This window comes from Phodopus roborovskii, unplaced genomic scaffold (assembly GCF_943737965.1).
Source record: "Phodopus roborovskii unplaced genomic scaffold, PHOROB, whole genome shotgun sequence".
In the NCBI taxonomy this organism is placed as follows: domain Eukaryota; kingdom Metazoa; phylum Chordata; class Mammalia; order Rodentia; family Cricetidae; genus Phodopus; species Phodopus roborovskii.
In genome coordinates this window covers 15,225,017-15,246,867 of record NW_026125059.1, presented here as the reverse complement: position 1 = coordinate 15,246,867, position 21,851 = coordinate 15,225,017, and the positions used below count along the sequence as shown (strand labels likewise).

Here is a 21,851-nt window from a genome sequence, read left to right as displayed (position 1 = left end):
TCCTGTCAGTGGCATTTGCCAGCAGCCCCTAGGGAGGTGGCTGAGCCGGGTGGGGTGGGGGTGGGGGTGGGGGGCTCATTGCTACTGACGGTGCTGTACTAGATCAGGAGGCCTGATCCTTCTGACTCTCTCATTTCCCACAGCCATTGTTGGGGATCTGGTTTTATGATTGTGCATCTCAGAAATGGAAGCTGACAGCTCAGGCCCATGTCGCCTCATGTGGAACATTAGGGGAACCAGCGAGGCCAGGAACCTGCATTCCTTATGCCTCTGAGAGCATCCTTCCTAGTCCCCATAGAGTCACAAAGAATTGTCTGAGACACCGGGTCCAGTACTGCCCAGGAAAGGTCTACAGCCAGCTGACCAAGGCAGAAATAGTTATGGGTGCCTGCCAAGCAATAGAGCTTGGGTTAGTGACCACTTTCAAATCCTAGCTTTGCCCTAAGAAGCCTGCGACATAACACGGGCTCTCAAAGCTGCCTGAGTCTTGGTGTCCACACCTGCAAAGTGGGCACAGGCACCTTCTGCAATGGTGTGTGCACATTGCTCATACTTGGCCTAGCAACTAGAAGGGCCTCCATCCATGCTGAATGGATGGATGGCCCAGGACAGCTCAGCTGGGGAGGAGGTCAGGAAGCCTGGTGGGGCACATGCTCTGGTGCAAGCATGCGGGGCCAGAGAATCTCCATGTGTGTCCAGAGTGGGATGCACTGTATCCTGTGTGGGACTGGCTGACAGAAATTGCTCTGGTCACCCCCATGGCTTCCCCTATGGGGAAGGGAGGACACTGTGGGACTTGCTGCTCCCTAGAACCAGAAGTGACCCTTAGCTGATGTCTTGTACAACTTCCTGAAGACTGGTAGGCAACCTGCTGTTACAGGGACAGGTGGCCAAGCCACCAGCTGTCACCTGTGTGTTGGGAGTCTGGGCTGGATACATGGAATGGCACTAGGAAGGGAGAGTGCTCAGTCCATGCAGACTTCCTGTCAGGGACAGAAGCGGAATGTAGATCTAGGACCTGGCTTGGAGTAAGTCTCTTTCCATGGGGTCACTGTGTAACCTCAGGCAGGTCACTTTACCTCTCTGATCCTAAGAATGGCAGGTTAAGACGATGACAAGGGACAACATATGCAAAGAGTTGTGTCGTGCTTCATGAATAAAAATGCCATCCCTTCCTAGGGAAAGGGACCCAGGAGCTTCGGATGGGGCTCAGTGTCTGCTGCAGACTGGCAGGAGGCATGTTCCCACTGAAGGCTTATATGAAGACGGAAGGTGGCCGGAGTGGGATTCCAGCCATTGTGTCATCCCTGGGCGAGATCCTTAGAGAAATAATTCTGGCTGGTCCCACCAACTGCTCCTGTCCTACCATGCTGGCACTCATTGGTGTGAGGGGTATTGTTAGGGTGGGCTCCTGCTAGAGAATAACTTCCTGAGACCCACAGGGTCCCCAATGCCCTTCTCAGCTGCCTTTTTGGGGGACTGACCTATTGTTACTGAGGTTAGATCCTCAGGTGGGATGCCATTGGAGGAGGCTGCCTATGTGACCCTACAAGGATCTGAAAAGAATCATAGGTGGGTGGATTCCTGCCTCTCTTGGGCTCTAGAGGCCATTTTCCAGGGAGGCTAGCACACCACACCAGAGTAGCAATTAGGGGAGTTAAGGCTTCCGTCTTTCTAGTTAGAAGGTCCATGCCACTCCTTTACCTCTGAAGAGCCACAGAGGCTCCGAGGCCGCTCATGAAGGGTATGAGTAGGGACTGTGCACCAGCACCCTGGAGGGCTCCTCCTGGAGGAAACGAGGTTGGAGGCTGCCCTCTCTCAACTCACCCCGCCATGCCTTCCATCTCACCCATCTTAGTGACGATTACTGCCCAATGGAAACTTAGGCACAGACCTAGACACAGCATGACCTCGTTTCCATGCTGCTGTAGCCTACCTGTTCACATTGCTGGCTGTCCTGTCAAAACTCCATCATCTGCTACCTGGGTGACTTGAGGAGCCTCCTGTCCTTAAGTTTCCCATTAGAATCCCTTCCCTGCAGTCAGCTCAGTGAACTGCTTGGTGTGTCTCCCTCCATGGACTCTCAGCAGCCGCTGACTGCCTCTCTGCACCACTGTGTCCCTCTCAAAGCTTCTCTTGCCTGCCTGGGGCTCATCCACCTCCACACTCGGATTTCTGCTTCCTCCAGGATCCTGTCTGTCATCCCCTAAAGCTCCTTCCCCAGCCAGGCTGCCCTGCCTCCTACTTCTTAAATCTTTAGTCTCCTTTAGTGTCCACAGTAGGGTTCCTTTAGACCCCCAGCTCCCGCTAATCTGCAGAGATGGCTAGGACACCAAAGCTTTGCCAAAGCCTCCTCTGATTGTCCCTCCATGCATGTAGTGGTCCCCTGAGGATCATTGTGAGGCTCTGGAGGGCCTCATCCAGGGATGATGCAACTCTGTTTTCCTACCTGCTAGTTGTTTCTGCTTGGGATACCCTTATACAGACAGGGTATGGAGAGAATGCCCTGCAATAGTAAGTCAGGCCCCATAGACAGCCCCCCCCCCTCAGAATCCCAGGTTGTGGTTTGATGTGGCTGTGTGGCCTAACCTCTCTGAGCTTGCAGTGTCATGAGGATCAACAAGATGGCATGTATCATACATCTCTTCTGCTCTCTGGGTGTAATTATTCCCTTAGGACACTTGGAACATTTAAGTGATCCCTTCCATTTGCTCCAAGCAGAGGAAACTTGAAGAGGGGTCAGGCACACTAACCTTCAGTGCCCCCACACAGAAGAATGTGCCACAGGACCCTAAACAGGGGCAAAAATAGCAGCCACCAGGGCACCCTGTGATGCGGAAGCCACAGAGGAAGCCACAGGCCAGGCGGATGCCAGCTGCCTCGCGGGGACGAGGTTCTTCAGATGTGCCGGCGAACCAGCCCTCACGCCTGCCCTTGCCTGCTCCTTCAACCACAGCATCAGATAAGCCCAGGGACAGCTGTTGGCTTCCTCTCCGGGGAGGGTAATCGCAGTACCATCTGTGGGCGTGCTTTGCCTCCCATCGTCTTTCTGGCCTCTACTCCATTCCCCTGCCTGCTCTGCCCACCTTCATGTCCTCTTGCTGACCAAGGCGGCACCTGCTCACTCCCATGTGCAGGGCTTGTAGTGGCTGATGAGCAGTGTAGATGCTCCAAGCTGGTAGCATCTTGGCTCCCTCCCTCCCTTCTTACCACTGTCCATCTTGCTGTAATTTCATCCTAAAAGTCCAGCTTGACTGCTTAAGTGGAATCGCCTCACCAGCTCACAGCCTTCCGATGTGCTGCGTGAGCCACTTGTTGATTCTGAGTATTGATGTTTTCTCCAGCTCAGGACAGTAAGCCCCAGTGGCCTCTGCTCACTGCTAATCCCTAGATACCCACAATGGCCAGGCACAAAGTAAATACTCAATAAGTATTCTTTCAGTCCATGGACACACATGGATATGGAGAACTATCAGGGCCATCAGAAGAGGCCCAAGCTGGGTTTGGTGTGTTTTCAGGAGCTTTAGGACTAAGGGATGGGCTCGTTTTCTTTGGGGACTTGGGCATCAGGAATTTATTAGCCTTGAGCACAAGTCCCTGTTGATCCTGAAGTAACAGATGTCTGGGTCTGAAGAGGGTTCTGGAATGCCATATGGTACCTTTCAAGAGTTGACTCTTAGAGTTCTTATGAGTTTGATTTGTCCATTTGCTTTTGAGAGAGGGTCTTGCTATGAAGTCCAGGCTGCCTTCAAACCCTCCATTCTCCTGCCTCAGCCCTCTATGTGCTGGGATCACAGGAGTGACACTGATCCTGGTCCATGAGTTCGGCTTTGAGACCACACTACTTGGGCTCGAATCCCAGCTCTCCCACTTCTCAGTTGTGCGACCATCCCCTCTACATCCGCATTCCAGTTTCCTTGACTGTTCATGAGTGATGATTCTGACCTTGACTGAGTAATTTGCAGGATTGTGTATCGGCTCTGTGAAGTCCTTGCCTTGTAGTAGATGGTCAGTAAGAGCCTGCTAACCCCACTCAGAGTGGATTATTAGCCTGGGTTATGCCTCAGTAGCAAACGGCCCCCAAACCTCAGTAATGTATCACAAGGATAATTAATTATTATTATTTTTTAGTACTAGATTCACACTCATTGCTCTCATTTTCTCCCTCCCACTCCTTTGTCTCAATAAGTAGTATGGTGTATTTTTGTGCCCCTCACATGTTCCGTGGCAATCAGCAGAGAAGTAGGTCTTAGGTTCTGTTTCACAGAGTCACTCAGGATGAAGGTTAGTCTCATCTCCCTCTAGAGCCCTACAAAGCCAGCTTGGAATTCTCTTGTTTGCTGTTCTTCCTGACACTTCCTGAAGAGACCAGTTGTTTCTGCTCCTAGCCCACTGGTCTAAACCAGCGCCATCAGAAGCCCCGTCACGGGGAACCTAAACATAGGCTCCCCATGCTGAAAGGAAAGAAAGAAAGATACCGAAGCACTATGGCAAAGCCCATCATGGTGGGTCCATCCTGCCTGGCTATCTCTGGGTGGAGGCCCAGTTAACCCAGAGCCTGAGGGAACTTACCCAGTGCTAGCTGCAAATGTGTACCCCTGATATATCCATGTCCTAATCTCTGAAACTTGTTACCTGATGTGGCAAAAGGGGATTTGCAGATATAATAAAGATCTTAAGTTGGGGGGATTGTCCTGGCTTCCCTGGTGGTCCACAGTCATCCCAGGAAGCTCCTAAGAGGGATGCAGAGCTGATTCAGTGGGAGCTCGAGACAGTAGGTGATGCCAGGGGAAAAGAGGTGAGCTGGTGTGATTTGAAGATGAAGAAAGGGGTCACAAGCCAAGGGACACAGAAGCTGGGGTTGCAAGAAATGCATTTTCCTTTGGAGTCTCTGGCGCTGCCTGCTGACATGATCTGAAGCCCTTAAAGACAAACTTGGGACTTCTGGCTTCCAGAACTGTGAGAGAATAATTTGTGTGTGTTTGACACTTATTTTGTTTTGATTTAGTCCCTTTGTGGTTTTGCCCGGGATGGAGCCCAGGCCTTGTACATGCTAGGCAAGCACGACCCTCTGAGCCCCAGCCAGCCTGTGTGGTTTTACACTGGTCAGTTTATAGTGATTTGTCTGGGCAGCTATGAAAGTACTAGCAAAACCCAGTGCCCGGAAGCCCACACCTGCTGACAGAACGGACCTGTGCTGTCACAGTGTTCTGTGTCCCCTGCACTGCCTGCCATTTCAGCCTCTTGGGGGAACACATGAGGGTGTGGGAAAAGATGGCAGCCAGACCACGCTCAGAGTCCAGGTCAGTTACTTAGAGCCTGTGAACAGGTTTTTCTGAATTTCAGTCCCCACCTATACAGTGAGCATTCGGGTGGATGGTCCCCTAGCAAGGGACAAATACAAATATAATGGTACTTGATTCAGCTCAAAACTCCTTTATGGGAAACCTCTGACGGGTGGAGCGAGCAATGGGCCTTTGTGATCAACCTTATTTTGTAAATATACTGCCAGCTCCTTTGGCCCTCAAACCTGGCCTGGCTGCTGCTCAGCTCTGCATATGTAATACAGACTCGCTTGTGTAAATATTCACCTCCCAATTCCATGTGCCACCCTCTTGCCACTGCCATTCTGGAAGCCAACCAGGCAAATTCTGAATTCTGGATTGGCGTGGGTTCTGGCTGACATGGGGCCCTATGTCCTGCTCCACTCCAGCCCTTGAGGACCTGAAACCTCACATTTTTTTTTTTCTCAGTTTCCAAGTATCTCTCATCCTCTCTTTCAACTGCAGCTAAGTTGGCTTCTGCTGGTTCAGGGCAGAGGTTAAAACCTAGGCAGGAAGAGGCCACACATGCAAACATCGCTGCTATGAATTTAAAAGGAAAATATCCTTTTCTTTTGAATCGTCAGAAAAAGAAATAAAAAGGAAGTGTGTGACCAAAGAAAGGAAATTAGGGTTTGCCACCAGCATGAGTCACCCCTTTCTGTCTCCTGAGTGGGCCTTTGCCAGGGTTCCTTCACCCCGGAGTCCTTCAGTGCCGGCTCTGTCAAATACTGGGGCTGTGGTGATTTTACTTTGGCTACAGACTTCCTATTCTAGTCATCAGTATGCCCTTCTCCTTTGGAGTCTTGGTTCTACTGTTCCATTTGCTGCTGCTGCTGGTGGTGGTGGTGGCAGCAGCAGCGATGGTGTGTATGGTGTGTAATCAGTCAGTGGTCCAGAACTGGCGTTAACCGGTTTGGCAGTGCTGGCCAGGAAGCTCCAGAGAACTGCCTGTATTCACCTCCCCAGACCTGGGACTATACGCATCTGCTGCCATGTGCAGTTTTTCATGTGTGTTCTGGGGATCAAACCCAGGTCCTTATGCTTGTAAGCACTCTACCAAGCAACTGAACCATCTCCCCAGCCTCTGCTTACTGGTGCTTCACCCAGGGTTTCTTCTGTGTGCAAACCAAACTCAGATTCTCCTCCTGGCCCCACCTAGGACCACAACCACTTCTGCTCTTTCATAGGCAGACTCATCCTTCCCCCAGACCATCCACAGCTACTTTTGAAGTCATGGCTCAAACCCTGGCCCTTCATGTCCATTCCTTAGTTGTAGGCCTGTTGCCCTTTTCTCTCGGCCTCTCTGTCTCCCTGTCTCTTCTGCCCTCCCTGCCATCACCACTCCCACTCCTTGAATGGGCCCTCCTTTCTTTCCAGCTCCCAGGCCTGAGGATGGCTCACCCCCCATCATCCCCCAACCCTCCCTCTTGTCTTATGAGGAACCCTCCTCACCTGGTTCGTTCTGCTTACAAATCCCCAGTCTTTCTGCATGGCCCCTGTCAAGGCTCCAGCAAGCCTGTCATTCACAGTGACTTGAACTCCCGCTCCTGTTCCCATCGCTGGACTACAAGCTTCAGGAGGACAAAGATGTCCCTGTACCTCACAGATACTGGGGTGTCCCCTAGGCAGTTAGTCAATGTGAGCAGTGAATGGCTTCATATTTAGACAAGGATCTTCCATGCTCTCTCTTGCTGGCTGGCCATTGGTGACTGCCATATTGCTTTCCAGTCACCTAAAGGTATTTGTGTGTGGTGTAAAATATGCTAGTTCCACGATTGCTGGTTTGGGTCGTGTGCATTTCTCCACTGTCATTGGATCAAGCATACATTCCCCCATGTATTTATTTCTTGGAATGTTGCCCCTCGGTGACTTTCCTGTTTGAATCTCACATCTTTTTGTCTCTCAGCATCTTGCTTTCTGCTGAAGTTGACGGAGCCATTTCTACATGGTATATATTAACTGTCTCTACATGGTATATATTAACTGTCGTCTCATCGTTGGTGCTGATATTTTCTTAGTCTGATGTCCTTTTCATTTCAGTTTTATTGCGTTTCCTTCCACAGTGGATATTAATTCGTGAATATTTGAACCTGTCAATCTCTTCCTCCGTGGTTGCTTCAAGGGCTGAGGAAGTCGCTGCGCCTCTGCGCAACTGATAAACAGTGTGTTCTCTCTTCTGATTGTTTCCCTCCAGTGTGACTTCGTGTACTTAACTCTTACCTCTTCTGCATTGCTTGAAGTTGGTGGCTTACTCTGGTTATCTACTCTAATGTTCCCACAGCAGGATGAGCCTGATGTCTTGTGTTTGTTAAATAATTGGTCTTTATGTCTTTGTTTCCGAAAGGAAAGACTAAATAAAGGAGTTGATAGGAGCATGGCTTTTGGCAGAGTTATGAACTGGCTTTGCCACAGTCCAGTTGTAGATGACATTCCACCTGTTTTCTCCTCTGTAGAATGGGGTGTTGCCATCTCCCTTCTACAGCTGTCACAAAGGGCAAATGAGGCTCAGAGGGCCCAGTGTTTCCTCACCTCGTTGGGACTAATTTTCCAAATTTGCTCCTCTGTTTCTTCAAAGTCCTTATTTGGGGGCTGGGAAGGGTTCAGTTGACAAGGTGCTTAAGTGCTTGCCCTGTAATCCTGAGGACCTGAGTTCAGACCCCTAGCACCCATGTTAAAAAAACAAAGCAAAACAAAAAGCCACAGATGTGCTAGTACACATCTGTAACCCCAGCACTGAGGAGACTGAGACATGGGTCCCTGGGGCTTGCTGGCTACCGAGCTGAGCCATGGCTCCAGTGAGAGTCCTTGTCTCTAAGCAATTAGGGAAGGTACCCACCATTAACATCCACGCCCAACATGTATGCACGCATGCCTGAGCATGTATGCGTGCGCACACACACACACATTCTCTTTTTAATCTTTTAAGATCTATTTATTTTATTTTATGTGTACGAGTGTTTTGCCTACATGAGCATACATGTATCACACATGTGCAGAGGTCAGACAACGGCATCGGAGCCACACGTGATCTCATTTTGTGTCACTGCCACCTAGTGCTGCCGGCTGCTCTACAGAATGTGTCACCCTCTCACCAAAGCCAGCTCCCTGCCACCACTCTAAGCTTTCCTCACACTTCTCTTTGGTGCTTGTGGATACCGTCTCCCATTCTGTACTGGAAACAACCTCAGTGGCTCAGAGACAGCCATCATCCCCCTAACATTCACGCACGCACCCACCGTACACACCACACTACACTGCATGCACCACACACACCACAAGCACCACACGCACCACACGCATGCATGCACCACATGCACCACACGCACGCACACACTACCACCACACACACACACACGCACACATGCACACACACATGCATGCGCGCGGACACACACACACACACACACACACACACACACACACGCAGGCACGCACATCTAGTTTCTCACCCCATCCCCAAGTGGTCTGCCTTTGGACCACTCTGCCTCTCTATTGACAAGAGTATGTCACTTGCATTTGTGTGACCAGTCCCTTCATAGTGCCTCCTTGTTTTTAAGGTCCCGATGTCCTGTGAGCCCTGAGCTTCCCTGGAGATCTGTTCTGTATTTCAGGTACTCCCTTAGAGCTGCACCTGGCTTACAACGTCACAGGTGCTCAAGTCCAGCCTTGGAGCTCTGATGCTAACTGGACCATATCTAGAACGTTCTGGAGGCACACACAGGCTCTGGGGATCCAACGGTGTGATGGTGGTAACTCCTGATATGATGCTGCCAGGAGCTGAGGGACCATCTACCACCTTGTCCTTGGTTTCCCTAGTGGGATGCAGAGAAGTCTGAAGTGAGACTAGCATTGACACCACGGGATTTCCCCTAAGCTGGGTGGCACAGTGAAGAAGAGAGACTGGAGTAACTCCTAAGCATAGGCTGCACTATAGCGGGCAGAGAAAGCCAGTGCAGACAGCCCCCGCCCACACTGCTTCCTTGGACTCCAGGAGAGAGCGAGATCTGGGGCATAAGGGTTCGGTGGTCAAGAACACAAGGGTGGACCTTGGCCGGAAAGTTACCTGCATGAAAGGAGGAAGCTAGCTTCTCAAGGGCATTGTGGTATGCTGCTCACTGCATTCCCATTTTGTTTCCATCAGTTTGTGTGTGACTGGGTTTTACTACATGGCCCTGGATGCCCTCGAACTCAGGATCCTCCAGCCTCAGGCTTTCCAATGCTGGGATTGCAGCTGCATGCCACCACACTTGCTTCCACCCCTACGTTACAGGGGAGGAGTCTGAGCTTGAGAAAGCTGAGATCCTCGCTCATAGTTACCGGGCAGTCAAGTGCAGAGCCTGGACTTGAACCCAGGTCTGCAGGATTTTAGAGATGCAGCCTCTCCACCTGCTGGCAGTCCAAAGACAGATTGTAACACAGCATTGAAATATCAGCAGTGTTTACAAACATGCTCTCCTCTGTGGATGCTGCATAGAGGAAAGTGAGCCTGGCATTTTGTCTTTGTTGGCTTTGGGGTTAGATGCACAAGTGGCAGGTTCAGGTGACCTAGAAAAACCTTTCTAGGTCAAATTACAATTTCAAAGGACTTTCTCTTTCTCTCTTTTTAAAACCACCCGCGATCCAACACTGAGCACTGTCATTGACATATTTCCCAACCAACAATGCCAGTCCTTTGTGGCATGATTGAAGGGCTTGTTTTGCAGTACTGGGCAGAAAATATCTTCCAGATCATCTGCCGCTCATTGTCTCAACCCCCCTTTCCCCGTCTGCCGTCCCCACAGCGTCCCACCCTACACAGGGCTCTTGTGGCTTTTAGTTAATTGTCTCTGGCAGGAATCTCTTCTGGGACTTGTTCCCAACCACACAGAAGATAGATCATTGTCAGGCACAAATATTGGCAGTTCTTGGCAGCTCAGGGCTCTAGGCTGCTAACCACAGCCGGTCTCCAGAGAAGGACAGGGCAAGAGCATGCAAGGGGTTTGGCCTGGTCATTGGAGCTCTGAGTTCAAACCATGTATCTCCTATTTCTTAGCTGTGTGGTCTTGGACAAGCCGCTCCGCCTAATTGGACCTTCTACCACCCCCCCCCCCCCCCGTACAGTGGAGCCTGGATCATGGAACTTACCTTATGGGTTCCAGAGGATCCAATGGGTTAATGTGGGCATGTCAGTGCAGCAGGCTCTATGTCACTGTTGTGCAAGTGACTTCACATCAGAGTATGATCTATCCAGTTCTCCTCCAGGACTAGAACCTCACCTTACCCACTGCTGGTGCCTCTCAGACCAGTATCACCCTGGTGATGGCTTCAGGGGAAGGGCGAAGCCTAGACCCGGTGTCTGGCCCATTTGTGAACACAGCATTTGGCTCCTTGCTCTGATTTGGGACATCTCCTCAGGGTCATCTTGGCCCCAGAGTCCTCTTGGGACAGGCTGCCCATGTCCCACCGTGACCCCTCCTTCCCGGCTTCTCTGCAGAACTCCCCAGGGAGCTTCGACCTGTAACTTTTACTCTCAGGGTCTTTTCAGAGAGCCTCCTGGGTGCTGGGCGAACTCGAGCTTCTAGTTTAAAAGCTTGCTTGTCTCACCCACTTTTATGTGAAATAAAACATCTCAGAGGGACCTTGGGATTCTTGTCACCCTGACCTCCGGTGTCTGAGTGTGTACCACTTAGGTACTTCTGCCTGCCTGGCACTCCCTGGCAGCCCTGCAAGGATGAGTCTCTTCCATTCTTCAGGGCTCTTCAAATGGGAAGGCGGAAGCTTGGCTGTGGATCAAGCAAAGGCCCACAGAGTTTGTGTACCTTTTCCCAGGCACAGATAAAGGCACTGACAGAGTAGGAGACTTGTCTGTAGCCACACAGAGCTGGTGATCCTTTTCTTCCTTGGAGGGAATCTCCCAGTATCTTCCCTTATAAAAGTCTCCAGCTTGTGGGGAGTTGGTGGGGGTTGGACAGCCAGTCTGACCTAGGTGTAGCTTCTGAAGGGGACAGCCTAGAAGTTGCGTGTGCACCAGCTATGTGGAAAGGAATAAGAAGGGAGTTGCTGCAGAGATACAGTCTCAGTGTGCAGAGAGCTGGGTGCATTTGGGAACCCGAGCCAGAAGAGAGTAATGGATGTGTTTGTTCGTAGTGTGAGCATGGGCTACATCACAAGATCCTGTCTAGAAACCAAGAAACAACAAAAATTTGGAGTCTTCCTGGGTGGAAGGTGGGATTTGGCCGAACGTGGTTTTTGCAGTGTCGTACGGGAGTCTGGAGTGAAGGAGCAGGGACTGTTCTGAAGAACATCTGCACGTTGGGGGCCGAGGCTCCTTAGTTTCCCTTCTCCCGTCCTCAGTGAGGCTCACTGGCAAGCTCAGGCTGGACCAGGAGGACGATGCAGATACAGCTGGGAGCAGCTGAGCACTCATGTTAGGATTCCCATGAAGCAGCCAGGTGGAAGGCCACTAAGTCATGAGCCCAATCTGACAGGTTCCCAGCCCTGCCCCTCGGGCAACCTCATCCGACCACACCCTGACCTACTTCCCAACCCTGGTCCCCCGCAGCCTCAGCCAGGCCTGCGGCCCCCTTGGCACCATTCCCCCTCACAGCGGCCAAATGAAAATGTTTGTTGAAAACATCATGTGCATAATTAAAGCTTAATGAGCGCTTGTCTGTTCGGAATGTGCAATTAGATTTATAATTGGGGACGGGAGCGAGCTCCAAATGGCTTTAAATGGAGCTGAGAGAGAGAGGATAATTTTTGCCATAAATCTGCGGTAATGTACTCGATATGCAAGTTACCAGAGGCAGCACTAGGCCTCCATGCTATACCCATTGGGCAGCTGCAGCTGAATAAGGTACTGCGGTAGGACCCACCAGTGGCTTTGAAGGAGGGGGGCTTCCCTGGGTTACATCCGGAGCATCCACCTGCAGGTTGAGAGATCTGTAGCTGAGCCAACTGTGGAGATGAGAGCCTCTACTGAATCTACTGCTCCGGCCCCAGGATGACCTGGCCAGGCAAGACCCTGCAGACAAACACCCCTTCCAGTAAAACAGCAGCAAGGCAGAGTCCTGGATTGCAGCACGGTCCTCAGCTTTTTTCCTGCTGTAGCCTAGAACTCGGAGCACATGGGAAGGCTTCAGTTAGTGTTTATTGAATGAAGGAGTGACTCAGTTTCCCTGTATTGACACAGAGAATTTGGGTTCGGTTGCTGCTGATGCTAAATCTCCTCTGTACGGAGCTCTGAGTCTGGGGCAGATGGTGGATGAGCACGGTCAGATAGAAACGAATGCAAATGGAACCAGGCTGTAACTCAGTGACTAAGCGTCTGGGCTGTATGTGGGAAGCTCTGGGTTCCAACCCCAATGCTAGGAAAGCAGAAACGAATCAGTGTAAGACAAACCACATAATGTGATTTTGAATATCTTTGTGGCCACATACAAAGGAAGTAAAAAGAGACAGGCAAAGTTGACTTTAATGGTATCTTCTGGTTGACCCAGGTCAGCTAAAGGATCGTTTCCATGTGTAATCAATATACCAATATTGACAAAGTATTGAACATTTTTTCCTCTCCTTATGTCTTTGAGATCCAGTGTGCATTTAATACTCAAACACTTTGGTGTTGACAAACCACATTTCCCAGAGGCTGTCGAACAGTGCCGGGTGGGAGGGGTAGGTGGCCACATCTGTGAGGTGGAGATGGAGGTCCACCTTCCAGAGGAGCCTGGCATCTGGCAGCCTTCATCTGCAATTAACATGGTGATCGTAGCCATCACACTACCTCTTGATAGATTTTATTGACAAAGCAAATGATACCAACTTCTGTGGGCAGTGGGAAGGAGGGTCCTCCAACAGCCCACCGCTGCGGGCTTGCCCAGGAGGCTGCTCCCAGACTCTTGCTCACAGGCTGTGGCCAAGGCTTTGCCTCTCCTCATGAATCAAGAAAACTCCAGGCGGAGGGTGATGATGTCACCTGCTGTGGTCCATACAGCTTGCAGCAGGAACTTGAGGGGGGAAGCCAGTGTGACATTTTTTTTTTGAGTTTTTAAAATCAGCATATATTAATGATACATAATAATAAGTTACAATATGACATTTTCGTAAACATACACATGTCTTTGACCATGTTCTTTCCCCGTTACTCCTTTATAGCCTTCTTTCACACTTGCAAACACCTTCCTTTTTCTTCTCTATTTCCATGCCTTTTTTTCCCTTCTGGTGAACTGATTAATTTAATTAGGGTCACTTACAGGAATGTAGAGACTTACAAGTGGCTACACCACTGAAGAAAGGAAGCTTTTCAGGGTCCTGCACAGCCTAGACTTCAGACTCAGCTTGGGTATCATGGCTGTGTGATCTTAAACAAAACCCCTAACCTCTCTGGGCCATTCTCAGAGTGTTGGATTTCCAGGGTGGGTACCATAAGAACAAATACCTGGCACTGTGCACAGAAGATCAGGGACACTAATCAGGAGGCAGACATCATTGGAGGGAAACCAATGATTGTATTTAGGAAGCAAAACATAACAAGTTATCCTGGGGGGGTGGCATCACCTCATAGCCAGACTTTCTTGCAGGTTTTATGTCAGGCTGTATGCTGTAGGCATATGCTTAAGACCTCAGAACTTGGTGGGAGCCCTTTCTACAGAATTTGGCCATGCTGTTTAGCTAGAGGTGGCAGATAGCTTTCTCTGAACCACAAGACAAGGTTCCAAGCATTTTTCGTGATTTTACTTGTTTAACCCCAGTGGTAGCCATACCCATTTTTTCAGATGAGGCATGAGAGACACACACAGTCATTAGTTAGATGTAAGCATCGTGTGTGGGTGGAGAACACACCCTGCCCAGCATCTGAACCCTGACAGCCTGGCAGTGGGTCTGAACGAACTGTAATTGCCCTTCTCTGAATGGTGATGGGCCTGGATTTGCTCAAACCTGAGGCTTCCCTTAGTTAGGCCGGTTTTGATCCTCCTCGGTCTGCAAAGGTCTTTCTCCCCACGTGTCTCCTGAGACTTCCATGTGAAACCACACTCTGGGCAGAGCCCGGATCACAGCTGCCACACTCTTGTCATCATCTATTGAGCTCAACCTCATCTATGCAGGCTGAGCATTGTCACAGGCTGCTGCATCAGGCCTGGCAGGAGCAGCAAGCTGCTTTGATCGTTTCTCTTCTGATCGCCACAGGCATATCGCCTGGTGCCTTGTGACTGGTTGGGCAGAGGGCTGTGCATCCTTTATCTTTGACCCGTGCCTCTGTGCAGAGCAGAGGATCAGCAGTTTCTTCACAGTTGCTGCTTTGGTACCCGGGGTCAAGGCCAGGTTTAAAAGCACTGGCTGGCTCTGGGCGAGCTCCCAACTACCCTGAATCTCACCTTGTTCATCTCTTCAGTGGGGCCGGTCGTGGCGGCCTTGCAATCTAGGGGGTTCTAATGAAATACCCAGGCATAGCTCTGTGTCTGGAAACATGGTCACTGGCACACACTCACGGCAGCCTGGATGTCATGTTCCTGTTCTTTGCCTTGTCAGTTCCTCTGCCTCAGCGCCTCTATTGAAAAGCCCTCCTCCCTGCTTCTCTCCTCTGCTAACCCAATCCTGGCCCCTTGTCACAGGCGTCAAAGAATATACATTGCTTAAGTATGCAATGAGAAGCTATGTTCCATACCTGGCTTTCAGACCACAAGTCAGGCTGAGGCTGGTATTTGCATTGCTTGGGGAAGCATCATGTTTGGACTGGCAAACGTGACCCAGTTGTGTCCATGAGGCTGATAAGGTAGGACTGGTATTGGCCATTTGGCTTTCAGAGGCTAGCCAATGCAAAGCTGTCCCTGGCGGGTCAGGATAGACTGTCAACTAGTCTGTGGTCATCTGTATGGCTTAGGGCTGGGGCTAGAAAGCAGCTGGCCTGCCATCCGCAAAGCTGGGGAAAGGTAGGAGGTGAAGAGTCATTACTTACCCACTGGACTGGTGGCTCAAGTCAGGGCCATGCCCGATCACCACAATACACCTGATATCTAGTGCACTGTTTGCAGATGGCAGGCAAACAGTCACCCCTCTGCCCCCTTCCAGTTTCTTGTGCCCAGGAGGATTGTCAGCTCCTAGCATTTGGGGGCTGTTCTGAAACACACAGTAGGGGTTTAGGGGCTCATTGTTGGCATCTGATACAACAGTGGCTTGACTGGGCTCACTTGACTTCAACCACTGAAATCAGATCTTAGCCCAGGACCAAGAATAGGTGGTGGGCAGTTGTAGGAGCATGGTGTCAAAGAGAAGGGCTGACCACGGACTGAAGAGAAGTGCCAAACTTCTCAGAAGGGAAGGAAACCAGACGGAAGGCAAGGAAACCAGAATGGGGGAGATGTAAATAAGTAGGGAAGGTTGGGAGAGTCAGGGACATTCCTGAAGGTCTCAGTTTTTCAGTGACATAGGAGACAAGGTCATCCGTGAGACGAGAGGATTGGGACTGATGAAGGGATATGAGTGAGCATATAATTACAAAGTTAGATAAGTTATTAAGCAACTGCCAGAAATAATTAACATTTTGAAACACTGTATTGCTGTATGACAGACATCAGCTGCTATTGGCTATATGATTGCTATTGGATTTCTGATAATAGATATCATAATTGTCATGAGGTAGGGATAATAGATGGTTTTTTAAGTATGTGCATGTGTGCATGCATGCTCAACTACAAGTAGGTACATATATTTGTATAGGTGCACAGGCAAATACATGTGTGTGCCTGCGGAGTCTTCCTCCATGGTGCTCCATACTATATTTGAAGCAGTCTTTTGAACCCAGAGCTTACTGATTTGGCCAGTCTTGGTAGCCAGCTTTCTCTGGAGATCCCCGGCCTCCACCTTCCAAACATTGGAGCTACAGGTAGGCCTCCTCACCAGCTCAGCATTTGTGTGGTTTACATGGGTTCTGTGCGTCTGACCTCTGGTCTTTACACTCTCACAACAAGTGTTTCATCCAGTGAGATCTCCCCAGCCCCTCACTACTGTTTTATAGGTAAAGGAAGTAAGAACAAGAGAAGTGGAGTCCAAAGTCACCCAGTTGGTATGCAGAGGGAGTGTCACTCGGATTCCAACATCTGTACTGTCACCAAAGCTTTCACAGTTCAAAGCTGGTATCCCTGGGATGGAGGCTTTCAGGCTGGACACAGAAGTGTGAATGCTTAACACAAGTCCATAGGGTGGAGTGCATAGACACATCCTCTTCAAAGAGTCAGAACTCAGAGTTGAGATTCAGGGAGCAGAGACACGGAGAAGAGGGTCTTCTGGGCTTGCAATGAGGTAAGAGCAAGGAGACAGACAGCAGAGATCCTCACAGCATTCAGGACAGCATGTTACAATGCTCAGGACTGTTGTGGAGACTAAGCAGGGCTTGCTCTGAGGAACAAAGGGGCTCCCTGATGATGCCAGGTCAGTGGGTGAGCTGAGCAGAAAGCATTTGTGGGTGCTCAGACTGGGGAAGAGTGTGTGGGTAGAAGCTCAGAGCCACCCAGGGATATTGAGCTAGGGCTGTGTGGTGGTGACATCTGTGTTAGAGGAAGAGTCAGCCCGTGCCCACGATGTCAGTGGCGGAGGTGTTTTATTGGAAGTGACCGTGGGCCAAATGGGAAAATGGCCAGGGAGAAACTGTCAGTTGGAATTTGGGGCGACTTGACTAAAACTGAGTACCTGAGAGGTGGTGGCATACTGCAGGCCTGAGCACATAGACTTGTTCAGGGAAAGCACAGAGCGGGGAGGAAATGCAAGGCCCGCTCACCACCCCTCTGCTAATTCACTCGTGCACTTAGCCCATTTCCTCCCAGGCACCCACCCACCTATCCATGCATCCCAGACTGCTACCCCCACCACGCCATCATTTTCTCATATGCCCGTCTTTTCACACTCAGTCATCCGCTTGTTCATCCATGCCTCCCTCCTTCCTCTCCTCTCCTTTTTTCAACATAATTTTATTGATTCTTTGGGAATTTCACATCATGCACCCCACCCCCACTCATTTCCCAGTCCTTCCCTAGCTGCCCTCCACCCTTATCACCTCTCCCCAAAAAAGAAAGGAAAAAAAAAATAAAATTTAAATTTAAAAAGAAAGAAAAACCCTCTTGCTAACCCCTCTGAGCAGTGACCTGCTCCTCTACCGATCATAGCCGTTTCTCATAGGAGTCACAGCTGCTGCATTCCCAGTTCTGTCTGGCAGGTACCACTCCACTCCTCTGTCTTTCCCTCATCTCCATGTTTGCTCGTCCCTGGAAACTGGTGTGTTACGCAGTATACCGTTTTGCCTCTGGCTTCTGCTGCATCATTGATACCGGCTCCTCACCGAAAGTCCTCTTGGATACCCTGCTGTTGCCCAGGGCCATGGACATGCTGAGGTTGCGATTCCACAGGACCAGCCTCTTCACCTGCTCTAGCAGCTACAGATGAAGTAGATGCTGGGGTTGGCCAACTCAGGGCCCTGCATCTGGGTCTTCCCTGGGGCTTCCCACCCCAGAGGGGCAAGGGCAACTCTCCCACACCCACACCATGGCAATGGGCCAGCTCTCCCATGCCCACATCACTGCTGATGCTGCAGGTCAGAGAAGGATGGGGTCAGCTCTTCCATGTGCAGTGGCTGCAGAAGGGCGGGGCCGGCTCTCCAGCAGCCAGTGAGGGGCAGGACCAGATCCGCATGGAGATAGGCCATCAACATAGCCTCAGATGGTAGCCCAGACCACAGACATCAGCATGGCCTTTGATGGTAATGCGGGCCACAGACATCAATACAGACCCTGGCTCCTCAGGACCACAGACCCAGACACGGCCCTTGGCCACAGCCCAGGACTGGACATCACCATGGACTCAGGTGGCTGCACAGGCTCCTCATATATCAGCCGGTTCCTCACTGTGTCTCCAGCTTCACTTCTCTTCACAGCACGTGAACTACTCTGCTTCTGTCCCTCTCCCATCTCTCCACCACGTACTCCGTCTTTCGCATCTCTCCATCACAGTGGCTCTTGCCAGGGTGGGCACTTGAGTGCCTCCCAGCTACCCACGGCCTCTGGGGCCAGAGTGGATGTCCATGCCTCCCTCTTGACTCAACCATCCATCCATAAATCCCAACCCCATCTACACCTCCATTCATCACACAAGGATCTATGAATTAACAGGCATCCCTTCTTTCCTTCACTTCACTAATGAACCAGCCAGTCAACAATTAATAGGTTATGTTTGTTGTATATTGAAATCATAATATAAATATAGTAGGCTAAATAGAGCACATATTAAAATGAGTTTCCCCTGTTCTTAAAATTACAACTGCTAGAAAATGTAAATGACACACATGACTCACTTTTATGACTGTATTGTATTTCCACAGGACAGTGAGGATTTATACTGCCTATCACCCAACTATGTATCCTCCATCTAGCCACTTATCTATCCATAGTTCATCTTTCCACCTATTCATCCTCAACCATCATTCACCCATCTATCCTCCTGTCCATCATTCACTCATTGGTCCTTGTATTAATTGATTAGCCGATGCATCTATTATCCATCCTTCTACCCATACATCTATGTATTATTCCATCCATCCGTCCGTCCATCCATCCACCTATCCATCCATCCACTACTCCATCATCCATCAGTTCCTGCCTTAATACATCCATCATTTATTAGCCCTGCATCTTCTGATCCAGCCTCCTATCCCTCATCCATTTGGACCTGAATCAATCTGTCCATTATTTTTCTTCCTTCTTTCACCTTCCCAATCACCATGTGTCTCCATCTCGTAACATGTGTCTGTGAGAGATAGATGTTTTAATATATCATGAACTGTGGGTCAGAAGTATGGGGAAACCAAGGCCTCTATATAAAGAACTTGCCTAAGGTGAGACAGATGGAGCTATGCTCTTTCAAACCAGGGGTTCTCGTTTTTTACTTTGGCTCCTTATTTGTTAGGTACCTTTTAAGATAAAAACAATCCTTTGGGCAAACTTGACAAGCTTAGGTTGGAGGTGGCTGTTGCAATAGAGGCCTAAGAGCTCCTATCTGGTGACCACACAGTGTGGAGAGAGATGGGCCCTTTAGAAGCTTCTGTAAGCCTATCCCTGGTGGCTGACATGAAAGGGTTATCCCCACACATTCGATATTTGCAAAAAAATGTGGGTTCTTTCAGATTCCAAAACTCATTTCCATGACAAAACTCTTGGGGAGAGAAGATGAAGGCCTGGCTTTTGCAGAACAATCTTCCAGCTGTAATGAGGACTGAAGATGGCGGTGGGAAAAGGAATTATAATTAGAATATGAAATGGGGAAAATTAATCTATTCCAGGCAATGGTAAGAGGATGTCCTGACGTTTCATAGCAATTCTTAGGCTGTTGTCCCCCTGTGTGTGTGTGTTTTTTTCCTACATGTTTTAAAGCACACAGAAGGTTGTGTAGTGTGAAAAATGAGTTTTGGCAGAGGGACCAATAAACTGTGAAATGTACACAGGATTTCTGCCCATGTGCCATCATCACTTAATGTGTTTCTCTGGGAACACGAAATGCGTGTTTACATTCACACCTATGTGAGTTCTAGCAAACAGATGCAGGTGTGTGGTGTTTCTATATCTGCCCCCTCCTTTCCTGTGTGTGTTCTGGGATTGCATGACAGTTTTCCTGTCTGATAATGTATCTCTGTGCATATCGGTTGTGTCACGCATGGATATGAGCCTGATGGGTCTGAGTTGTACATGACCTGGGTCCACACAAACTTGGCTTTGGGGTGTGTGGGTGTCCACACTCTCTGTTCACCTCAGCATGTCCTGGGTAGTGGTAGAGAAGTGTGTTTTCCACTGGGTCTGAGTACGTGGAGGAAGGTGACCCTGATATGTCTGAGAGAAGGGGTAGCTCAATGATCCTTTCCTTAGCTTACTCATCCTTTTACCAGAAAGAGTCCTCCATGAGGAAGGGAACAAGGGAGAAACCTCAGGTCTTTGTTCTTGGAGGCCAAGGAAGCGGAAGCTCCTGAACCCTTGGGGACCACCCTACCTCACTGCCTGAACCAAGTTCTCTGCCCAGTATGGCTTTGACAGAGGTGGGTAGACAGTTGGGCTCCTTCTGCCTTAGCCCCTGTTCACAGCTGTTCATCCCAGCACACTTCAGGACACTGTGCAAGGCGCCCAAGACTCCCCAAATTGAGGCACACTGAGGCTCTACAGGAACAGTCTGCCAACAAAGTCCTTCCTCTAAGCTAAGCAAGCTTCACTCTAACTTATGACAGCATTTTCCTCGACATTGCTTGAATTGACAGATGCATGAATGAATGAGTGAGCCTATTTGCGAGACTCTCTCTCCGTTGACCTCCCAGGAGTCCATTGCCCCATCCTCTTATCTGCCCCAAAATCTCTTGCCAAACTCCAGGAGGGCTTCCTGTCCAAGGCCATAGTCCCCTGCTCACTCTGGGTGACTCTTCCCTCTCCTGAATTTCCAACACATTTGCAAAGTGTCCCGTGTCTAGGCCCCTGGGCTGAATGTTGATCACATGGAAAGATCTAGAAAAGTCTTGGTCTCTGTGTGCAGGGAGCCTGCAGCATGATTGGGAAGGAACCTAGCAAAGCAAACAAAAGCACTTGTGTGGTCTCTTCCCCATTGAGCAGCTAGCCCTCTCTGTGTGTTTCCTTGGTTTTTAATGGGGGAAAGAATGCTGTCTCTATTGGACCATTGAAACCCTCCATAGAGAGCATGCCACTCAGAGCCAGGTAGGGTCATTCATTCACTGCATTCATTTTGTCACTTGCCTACTGCATATGAAAAAGACAGGCTTTTTTTCTTCCTGCTAGCTATTTTCTATCCAGAGTTTAATAATTGATGGTTATCACACGGGGTTTAGGGGAATATCTTCCAGTCTGTTTTCCTGTTATATATTGTTGTGTATTACTAACCTACACCATCCTGTTCATTGCTATTATTTTAGAAAATGTCTCAGCTCCCTGGTTAAGCTTCTCCTCCATGCACGGACAGCATGGAATACTGGATCCCTGGGGAACATCGGGTGTGGTGGGGGAATCCAATGTGAGCATTGAAGACAGGAAATGTTAGAGAATGCTGGAAAGTTATGGGCTGTGACACAGAGAGGAGCTGGTAGCAGGGGAGGCTGGCTTTCTGGGGCCCCAGGGGTGGGGCTGGCCTCCTGACAGGTTGATCTACACAGGTCTAAGGGAAGGGCTTGGACAGACAGACATCTACATGGCTGAGGGAGAGTTCTACATCATGAGTTTGCACAATTGTACTCATGCAAATTAGTTCTATAGAGAAACTCACACCTTTGTGCAATGACTAATGCAGCTGTGTTGAAATACAAAAGAGAGAGAGAGAGTTCATTGGGCCACAAGCTTAGCTAGTTGTCTATGCTTCCTTCTTACTGTAGAATTCTGGGGACTGGCCAAAGCAATTATGTTCTGATATAGACCACATTCCAAGATGTGTTTCCATCAGAAAAATGAGACACAAAACAATATGCAGGGTGTTATAATTTGCAGGACGAAGTAACTATAAATAGTAGCCTTTGGTGCGTAT

General features: G+C 49.7%; 1 protein-coding gene across 22 annotated transcripts in view; it reads left to right on the top strand.

The window, feature by feature from the left end:
- Positions 1-21,851, top strand: part of Tox2 (TOX high mobility group box family member 2) — a 123,274-nt gene that overhangs the window by 23,472 nt on the left and 77,951 nt on the right. The gene's annotated exons all lie outside the window — the stretch shown is intronic.